This window comes from Lygodium microphyllum, chromosome 23 (genome assembly GCF_053477565.2).
Source record: "Lygodium microphyllum isolate KBCC chromosome 23, Lygodium_microphyllum_v1.1.10, whole genome shotgun sequence".
Lineage (NCBI taxonomy): Eukaryota > Viridiplantae > Streptophyta > Polypodiopsida > Schizaeales > Lygodiaceae > Lygodium > Lygodium microphyllum.
This window is the reverse complement of record NC_141157.1, coordinates 92,636,018-92,646,499: the sequence shown is the minus strand read 5'-3', so window position 1 is coordinate 92,646,499 and position 10,482 is coordinate 92,636,018. Positions and strand designations below refer to the sequence as shown.

Sequence of the window (10,482 nt, the reverse complement as noted above, 5' to 3'; positions counted from 1 at the left end):
ATTTGCTTGAGGCTGCCTATTTTTCCATCCAGTACCTTGCTGTCCATGGGTTGCATATGCACTTGCAACACCTCTTCTTCTAAACTTTGATCTTCCTCTTTCACCTCTACCCCTTTGATTTGAGTAGAAGACACTATTTTTAGACCCCACTGGAACTTGTATTGAGTCTAAGTTTCACTTCTTGATGCAAAAGAAGTGCCACAAGTTCATCAAAGTTAGGCTACTCCTGACGCACTGATATGGAAGTGACAAATTTCTTATACTCCTCTCCAAGACCATGGAGGGTAATGGCCACCAAATCATCATCCTCAACTTCAGCTCTAATTCAGCCTAGTTGTTCTGCAATGGTTCTAATCTCACTCACATAGTCTTCAATAGACCTTCCATTCCTGGATATGTGACTAAATTTTTGCTTCAATTGTGTCTTTCTCACATGAGTGACATAACCATAATTCTTCATCAATAAGTCCCTAGCAGATTTTGGTGAAGTACAGTTTGCAATTTGCTTAGCTTTTGTGTCTGACACACATAAGGACAGCCAATGCAAGACCTTGCTAGCCTTTTTCAACCATTTCCTATGTGCCTTTCGTCAATCATGTGTTGGAGGTCTATCCTCTAGTAGCTTGGGCTCATCTTCAAGACCTGTGACTAGGTCCCAATAGCCTCTTCCAATTAAGAACTTTGACACCCTAAACCTCCATAAAACAAAGTTATTGTAGTCCATCTTCTCACCTACTATCTGGGTGATAGTATCCTTCTCTCATGTGTTTTCCCTTCCAAAGTCTTCAACTTTACAAAACAAGATTTGATGTAGAGTCAATTTCCCCAAAATTCCAACAGAGGCAATGCACTTTAATGACTTGTAGTGCAACCATTTTTTACTAAAAAATGTAGCAATAACCACTATTGCATTCTCAACCAATACATGTGCTTTTGTTCCCATTCAACCATAGTTACAATGCCTCCAACAAACTTGCATTCCAATTTGATGTGGTGACTGCAAGTCTTGGAAAAGAAGCTATTGCATCTCTTTTTGCAGCTTGCAAGAAGGAGAACACTACTATGCATCATCCTTGTGTTTTCTCCCCATAAATTGGGTGCCTATTTATGGATAGATAGGGGGCTAATCTTGATCAAGAGATGCTAGGCTATTCACCACTCCAGTGTTATTAGTGCTTTTCTTAATACTGAATATGGAGCCAAAGAAGAGGGTAACTAGCAAATGAATCACTAGAGAGAGGATGAAGAAGACAAAATTCTTGTTTCCCTCTTAAAACATGCTTGTGTTGTGTTGTCCAATCCTACTCCTACCTTGTTTGCTCCCCACAATTTAACCTTTGCTTCACTTTTAGGTCATGAACAAGATTATCCTCATCAATTCCTCCATCTATAGGTTTGCTCAAAGGAGGTGTCATCATGGATGTGGTGAATGCGGAGCAAACACACATTGCTGAGGAGACTGGGGCCACTGCTATCATGGTGCTAGAGCGTTTACCAAGTGATATAAGGGCTGAATGTGGAGTTGAGAGAAGAATGAGTGACCAAGACCTGCAAATGATATTAACCACATAAACAAGCACAATTTTTGCATTCCTTTTGTCCATGGATGTCAAAACTTGGGAGAGGCTTTGCGAAGAATAGCAGAGGGTGCAGCCATGATCAAAACAAAAGGTGAGGTTGGCATTGGTAATGTTGTAGAAGCTATGAGGCACATCCATTCTGAACTTGGAGAAATATGGAAGCTTCAGGGCTTAGACGATGATGAAGTTTTCACCTTTGCTAAGGAAATCACTGCCCCTTATGAGCTTGTTCGCCAAACAAAACAGCTTGGTCGTCTGCCTATTGTAAACTTTGCTATTGGTGGGGTGGCAACTCTTGTTGATGTAGCCCATGATGATGCAATTAGGCTCTGATACCATGTAAAAAAACCAAAGAGAGAGATGGAAAAAGACTAGGCCACAAGGGTAGCATCCATGCTCCCTCTTCAATCCATTAAATTCCACAGTCAATTATTTGTACAACACAGAAAACATACAAAATCAAAGTAACCTAGATGTAACCATGGTTGAGTTAGTGTGACCCAACCGTATTCAGCTAAGGTAAACAACTGAACCAAGGTTCATGAGCTTGACTCTTAACAAAGTTGATGCCAGTGACCCCAATGATAAAAATAATTGGGCATTGACAATTGTATATTCCCAATGCTAAAAATACTACATCCATAGTTGTTTCCAAGCTAAACACATCCTCTCTTTCCAACAATACTGCATGCATAGTTGTTTCCAAGCTAAACACATTCTCTCTTTCCAACATTATAAGTAGAGAACCACTGCCTATGTGGAGTAACATGAAATGATTCTCTAGAATCTACAAGCTAATTATGAGACATATCATTATCCATGGCAATCAAGAACATATCACCTAAAGAGGATACATACAAAACATCACTATCATCACTACAGTATGCATTAATCTCCACTGCCTTTTCCTTGCTTTTCACTAGTGCGTGCATTAATCTCCTCTATCTTTACGTTGCTTTTCTATTTCTTTTGCCATTTGACTTTTTCTCTTTCCACTTGTGGCAGTCCTTTTTTATATGTGTCTTCTTGTTACAAAAGAAGCCTTCCACATCCTTTTTGTTGCATAACTTGCTTCTTAACTTCCACCACTCATAAGAGTTTCCCTTGGGGATCCTCTCACCACAAGTGCATTTGAGCTCTTTGACTTGGCATTACTCTTTATATTCACCTCCTAAGTTGAGCAAACTATACTCAATATTAGCACTCCTTCCATATTTTTCACATTAAAATATGCATACTTTGAGAGTATCAACACAATACTAGAGCATGCTAGCTCATCCAATTCCTCTTGTATGTTTGGATCCATGTCCTTAGGCTTAACCCACTACATTTAATGGGATTATATTATAAGAATTCACCATAGCTTTGCACAAAATCGCAATAAAATCATAAGACAACTAATTGCCAAAGAATAATGGTGAGAGAGAAGAGTATAGAAGAGACCTATTGGGTACAATCTTTTCCCTATGCATGGATGAGCATATTCCCATAGATATATTCATTTTATTTTATTCTCTTGGTGCTCAAAAGACAAAAAAATCCCAAAATAGTTATGTATATTTCAAGATGGAAAAAACAATAGACAAGAAGTAAACACGACAAAGACAAATCACAATGAATTGAATCAATATGTATTGACAGAACTTGAATTCTTTTGTCTCGCACTACTCAGAAACAATCTCCAAGCATTAGATCTCCTAGAGCTCCTTCATAGACAAAAAACGTGCATTAAAATAGCAGCTTCTTCTCTACTGCTTGGAACCCAAATCCAATGGCTTCATTGGCTTTGAAGGGGGGTAAAACACCAGAACACTTGGTTAGGGATCTTCCAGAGATCACTTCTTCTTCTTCTTCCAGTTCAAAGTGCAGTTTTCAGCTTGTCAACAGTGATCGCGACACGTGCGATTTCGCCCATTTGTCTTTTTTATGAAAAATCTCATAACTGACTGAAAAAGAAACTTGCTTTTTGCATGCCATCCTAATCTAAAAGTTTTCCTAGATTTTTCAAATATTTACAATAAATAATATTCGACATATCTAAAATAGAATAAAATTATCCAAAAATCTAGTATTTTTGGATAATCTATGCAACAGACACTAGCACTAATGACTCAGATCACATTGACTATCTACATTAATAAGACAGTCGGATGATGATGCACTCCAAAGTTTTTCACACCGTGACGGCGTAGTGGCACGACAACGTGAAATTGTAATTTTTCTCCTGTATGGGCGGGAGAACACACATTATGGAACATAATCAATGAATTTGTTTTATTCTAATTGTATGTCTGTGAGTAAATTACACAAATGAACAATTGCATATAAAAGGATTCCTTTTAATTAATGAAGTTATTTTTATTCATATAATGTGGTAGGTAATTAGATAACTAAGAACTTCCATAGAGGGAAGCAGGTGGATGGATTCCTGCCGAATCCAATCCTATGATAGGGTGGTCTCAATTAACCGAGAGGTTTCCCCAAAAACAAACGCTAGAAAGAAACTCTAGGAAGGGCCGATTCGCTGACTTACCTAGGATTTGGTCTCAAAACCCGAACTGTAAATTATCTTAGGGAAAAGGTACGGTGGCTATGCCCAGAGCACTACGAGGGATTTCATAAATCCTTAGTCTGCTACTGGAAAGAAACATTGTACTCCATGAACCAAAGGGTAATTGCAGTCACTCCTTTCGGACAAGAAGCCTCTTGAAGGACACGTCCAGATGTGAGCTAGTTGTTGATAGGTGCCTATTAGATCAATTAGGAACCTTCAGGTTGGTCCTCCATGGGTAATGGCAGGATGCTTCCCCTGTGGGGTAGACCTAGGGTTATAGAGCCGGACAAAATCCAATCATTCTGGTTAGAGGACGAATGGCGACGATTGGAAGGTAAACTCTAGGTGACTACTAAAACGTTACTCATCACGTAATAAAGGCGGCTACGTTACAAAATGTGAAGGTTGAGATGTGGCTTCATCAAGTAGGCCCTTTTGATTGACCAAGTATTCCTCCATGACTTGATTGATTATGTACTAAGGATGTATAAAATATAGGTATTATCCTTGAAAGGGCACAAATGTGAGGGTTGTATTCTTAAAGAGAGGAAATACATCATGCATTTGTGTAATGGAAAGCACTAGAAACTTATAAATATATTTTCCTCATCTTGCAAGTATTTCATAGGGTGGTGGGATATGTTGACATGTTGTCCCTCATTAATGCCCAAGGGTGGACCAATGTCATATTAGATTCTTAAGAGTAGCATCCGTGGAAAACTCTTGATAGTTTTTGGAATTATCGACCAATGCCTTCATGTTTTCTAGGTCTAATATAGTATATTATTTATATGGTTGAGATTTGCACCCATCTTGGTGCAAATAATTCTCTGACACTTATAGCTAGTTCAACTTCCCATTTGTTCAATAATGGTATATTGTACTAGCAAGTTGAGTGCTTGTAGTTTTCAACAAAGTTTGTCAAGAGCTGCCATAAACTTTGAGTCCCATTCATTGATTAAATGTGAAATTTCATTTCAATGAAGCGCTACATCCAAAAAACTTTCTTGCCTCTTGGTAGGTAAAAAATGTATACTGAATGGGGATAGAATAGGCTACTTTAACAACACTATCTATCCACCACCTACAACAAATTTAATCCTTTTTAGTGGACTTCAAGGTGCATTTGATCATTTCCCATTTGTGATGTATAAAGAAATCCATATGGTTTTTGCATACAATCCTGATTCCTTTGGTATTCAAGTCATAGTGCAAGTGAACTTAACATCCTCCTACATGTGGGGCTAATAGACTCCTCTGAATTCCCTCAAAGGCTTCAGTACTCCATTGTGGCCATCTACAAGAGAAGCATATAAATTTTCCATGTAAGTGTCCATTGCATAACTCAATGTGAGGGTAGTTGAAGAAAAGTTTATATGATGACCTCCTATTACTAATTTCCTCTTTTAACTTTTCTAATGTGATCATTTGTGCTTTACTACAATCAATGCCTACTAATGAAATCTTCTACCCAACCTTGTAAAATACCATTCTTTTATTGAGAAAAACTCATTGGTTGCATCTTCCAAAGTCATGACCCAATGTCTAGCCAAGGACCATATCAATGGGGCCCATGAAGATTTTGTAATAGGCTTGTATCCATTGATCACTCATTGAGAAAAAGTGTTGCCACTTTGGCAGCATCAATTTTTTCTTAAAAATTAGGGATATTGCCTAGTCTACCAAGACATGAAAAATTATGCCAAAATATTTAGACCAAATGCATTACTAACATGTATAAATGATCTCCCACTTAAATCATCAGGGTAATAGTTACATGTGCAAGAGTCATGGTTCTCTTTCGAGCCACGTTGTAGTCCATCGTGACATTCTTTATGTTTGAGGTTGGCTCGCAATGTGCTCATCCCTATAATAATTCATGGAACCTTTGTTCTTGCAAGTATGACCAAGGAACTTCTTTCCATGACCAAAGCATAGTCCTTTCTCTCAAAGCTCTTTGAACTTGTGTGTTGGTAAGGAATGTCTTTTGGGGTCCTTGATGGGGAAGACCTAGGTATATGCATGGTAAAGGTGTCACCCTTGGGCCATCCACAAATAAAACACTCTTGGAAATCATGGAACTAGAAAGATAATGTCTAATGAGGCTCTTCTCTTAAAACATCTCCTTCAATAGCTCCATGGAGTTGCACATGTTCATCTAGATGAGGTATACATGAACATCCTCAAGAAATCTTGAGAATAATCGTACATTGATTTGTTCCTTTTGTCTCCATACATAATAATCACTAGCAAAAAGAAGGAAAAATGAACTTGGACAAACAATTCATCTATGCAATCATGTCGTATGTGTTAGTAGTCATGTCTTTTTGTGTGCATCTCCTAGGTTCTAATTGCAAATAGAGAAGTATACCAAATGAAAAAAAAATACAAAGTTAAAGGGTTGATCAATGTAAGTTCAAAGGAGTTAACAAGGCTAGATAGTAAGGAGAAGCATACTTGGACAGAAAATGAAGCTACTTGAATGCTTAAATGGTGTGAAAAATCATGGTAGTAGCTTTGTGGAACTATTAGGAAATCAATGGTAAGTCCATTTTTCATATTTGAAGACGTGGGAATGTAAAAGAGAAATTATTAGACTTGAGAGAGGCCAATGATTGAGGATATTGGCCCCAAAAATCCTATGCTTATAATGTGCAAAATAAATAAAATCTCTCATTCTTATGTGTGCAATATTTTGAGCTTTTGCTTCCATCTCTTGCTTCTTACTTCCAATATATCCAAATCTTGAGAGAGAGAGAGAGAGAGAGAGAGAGAGAGAGAGAGAGAGAGAGAGAGAGAGAGAGAGAGAGAGAGAGAGAGAGAGAGAGAGAGAGAGAGAGAGAGAGAGAGAGAGAGAGAGAGAGAGAGAGAGAGAGAGAGAGAGATGCAGCTTTCTCTCATCAATTCTCTTCTTCTTCTTCTTGCCATACCTTGTGCAGTGAGTTTGAAGCATCCATTATCACTACGAGAGATGGATTGTTCTCTCTTGCCTCTTTACTTTCTTAGCGACATTAGAGATGAGAAGAATATGCATTGTGAGACCTTCAAGCTTCTATTTAACATCGAGATTACAATAAGAGAGGTGAGATTGGTAAGTCTACTACAACCTTTGACTCAGTGTGTCTTTCATTCATGGGGATTGAATGGAGAGGTATTGATGGTTTGGAGCTTGAGTATGAGCTGACTATGTGAGAGAAGCTCTTGAAAGGATAAGAGTCCTTCAAAGTCACATCTTTTGTTTGCATCAATTTTGTTTTTTTTTTCATTCATGGGGATTGAATGGGGAGGTATTGATGGTTTGGAGCTAGAGTACAAGCCTAACTTTTTTCATTTGTGGGGATTGAATGGAGAGATATTGATGATTCGGAGCTAGAAAGTGAGTTGTTGTGTAAGAGAGGCTCTTGAAAGGATAATAGTCCTTCAAATTCTCATCTTTTATATGCCAAAAAGACATTTTTGGTCCCATTGTTGGGACTAAGAAGGAATCCACTGTCTTTTATAGTTTCTTATGTTTCATCTTATGTAAGAATAGGAGATTATAAGTACTCAAAGGCTAGGTTGCATTTATATGCCCTTATTATTTAACAATATTTTTTATCTATTCAATATAGATGAATAGCCTACATAATACTCTTGGTATAATGTAAGATTCGTTTTTTATGTAAAACAATATTTTATATGATATATTGTTTTGCACAAAATATTGATATTTATTACTATAAGAGATATTTTTTAGTACTAAAGAATATTTAGTACAAAACATGTATTACCTATATAGATCTTAAAACATGAATTTCTTGATCATATGAAACACAATCAAGAGATTAGAAGAAAAGACACAAAAGAATGTGAAAGCACAATATGATTAAATGTTGAAAAAAAACTTACACAACTAAGAAGGCTAAGAAAAGAAGCAAAAAAAGCCCTTGTTTTGATCATGGATGCTGCATATCAAGAAAGGCCTGCTTCAATCATGGAGCATAGGGCCATCGATGTTTGGACAAGTTTTGTTTTTGTATACTTAATAATATAAATAGTGCTACACTTTCATATCCATCAATTTCATTTCTTTTATGTTTTTTGCATCTCTTAATTTTTATTTGATTTTACCATCATGAAGGATAAGTTTAAGCAAGAAATGATTGGCAGAATTGATTCCAACTTGATCTAAAAGAGGAATGTCTTAGAAACCACCTAGAATTTAAAGCTTTACTTTCTTTTAATACCTTTGTTGTCTAGGGATGGGTCTAATCTCCTTTGACACTTAAGAGAAGGACCATTAGTTCAAAGTCAACATGAAAGAGAAGTATGTGATAAACCATCTCTTTGTATTAGGGATGGGGGCAATCTCTTTTATGAAAGTTGAAGCAAAAGTGGAAGCACAAGGGGGGGGAAGTAAGAGCTATGGAGGTTTGAGCAAGAGAGAGCAAGAGGTTGTGTGAGAACTCCGACATTCACAATGTGTAACTTGACATCCCTTATCTATTGTCATAGAAAGAAAAAAGAATAGAGTAATAGTGACAAGTGGCTGCCAACTTGGAGTATATAGATATGTGAGCAATAAGGACAAGTAAATGTAGGCAGCTAGGCACATGTGTCCTTGACTTCCTAAAAATCTTCAACTTAAAGATGAATGTGCCTAAGTGTGGAGAAAATAAGGAAAAAGATGACAAAGTACATTGTGTACATAGAAGTACAACAAAATGAGGGATAGACATAATCTCATTCTACAACCATCATCTTCCTAAAAAGGCATACTATTCCATTCGGAGACTTTAGTGAGTAGATCTACAAGTTTCTTGTCAATGAAGATCTTGACAAGCTCTATTTTCTTACCCTCAATCACATCTCTGGTGAAGTAATAATGTATCTCAATATGCATGGTCTTCCCATGAAAGATCGGATTATGTGCCAAATAAATAGCACTCATAGAGTCCCAATGCAATGTAGCAGTCATTAAGGCTACCATCACATGCCTTCTTCATGTAAAGATAGGGATCCATATCATTGTGGGAATAACCTTGTGAATGGATAAAGGCATCAAAATTATGATACCATTCTCTAGGTGCCTGCTTAAGTCCATGAAGACTCTTCCTCAATTTGCCTACTAGGTGTTCCTTGCCCTTCTCCTCAAAGCCCTTAGGCTATTGCATATAAATATCATCATGTATGTTTTCATGTAAGAAAGTTATCTTAACATCCATTTATTATAAGTCTAGATCCAACTCTGCAACCAAGGCCAATACCAAGTGAAGGGTAGTCATCTCGACCTCATGAGAGAATATCTAATTGAAGTTAACTCCCTTCTCTTGTTTAAAATTATTAGCAACCTAACATGCATTGTATGCTTGCTTAGGGTTACTAAGGGTGCTCTTAAACTTATATAACCACTTGCATGGCAATGAATGTTTACCATTTGGCAAGGAAACTAAATTCCATGTATGTTTTTTCTACAATGAGTCAAACTTAGATTGCATGGCCCTCTCCCAAGAGTGACTATCACCTCTATACATAGCTTCATCATAGGTAAGGGGCTACGTTCATGACTAGTTTGTGTTTCACTATTTGGACATCAAGCATTTCCTTGTTTTATTTTCTAACTCATGCTTATGGAGCAAGTTTGTAATGCTTAGATGATAATGTATTGATGATTGAGAAAGACATTTGGATCAATTAGGGCATGTTTAGCTCAATTTTTGAATGGTTCTTGCTATTATACCTTGTGGCTAACAAGCAGTCACTGTTAAGGCTTATGTATTGAACGCTTACACATGCTTTTGGGATGTTATATTGATGTATTGATTCTTGGCATTGATTCTTATGTCTATATATGCTTATGTTGATCTTTACATCTTGGATTTGAGCTCAATTGTTTTACAATTGGGCAATAGCTACTTGCACTAAAGTTTTATTGGCTGCAAGCTTAAAGGCTTATTAGGAATACATGCTCCTTGCTATATTTCTTTATGCCATTGTGGTTACTCAGATGCTATTAGGCATATGTACTTTATTGGCTCTTGGACATTGCAATTTCCTTTTGTGGGAGCACTTTGATATTTTATTGGAGAGCTTGGACTCTTGAGTTAGTGGAGATTCTTACTTATGTACTCAGTTGGTTATGATCTATATTGTTTATGTAGATACTAATCATTAAGGGATATTTTATCTTTGCTTGTACACTTGGTGCTTCCTCTTGTCAAATAGGTTTGTTAGCTTGGATGCATTTTTTGTTATGTACTTGAGCTTCACTATTCATATGTAGTGAGTTAGTTGTAGATTGGTGGATCTCTATTGCTTTTAGAAGATCTCATATGCATAGTTGGCTTATGTACATGCTACACTCTTGTT

General features: G+C 37.0%; 1 pseudogene; it reads left to right on the top strand.

The window, feature by feature from the left end:
- Window positions 1-277: 277 nt before the first annotated feature.
- LOC148016468 (putative pyridoxal 5'-phosphate synthase subunit PDX1 pseudogene) lies at window positions 278-1,923 on the top strand (annotated as a pseudogene).
- The last annotated feature ends 8,559 nt before the right edge of the window (window positions 1,924-10,482 follow it).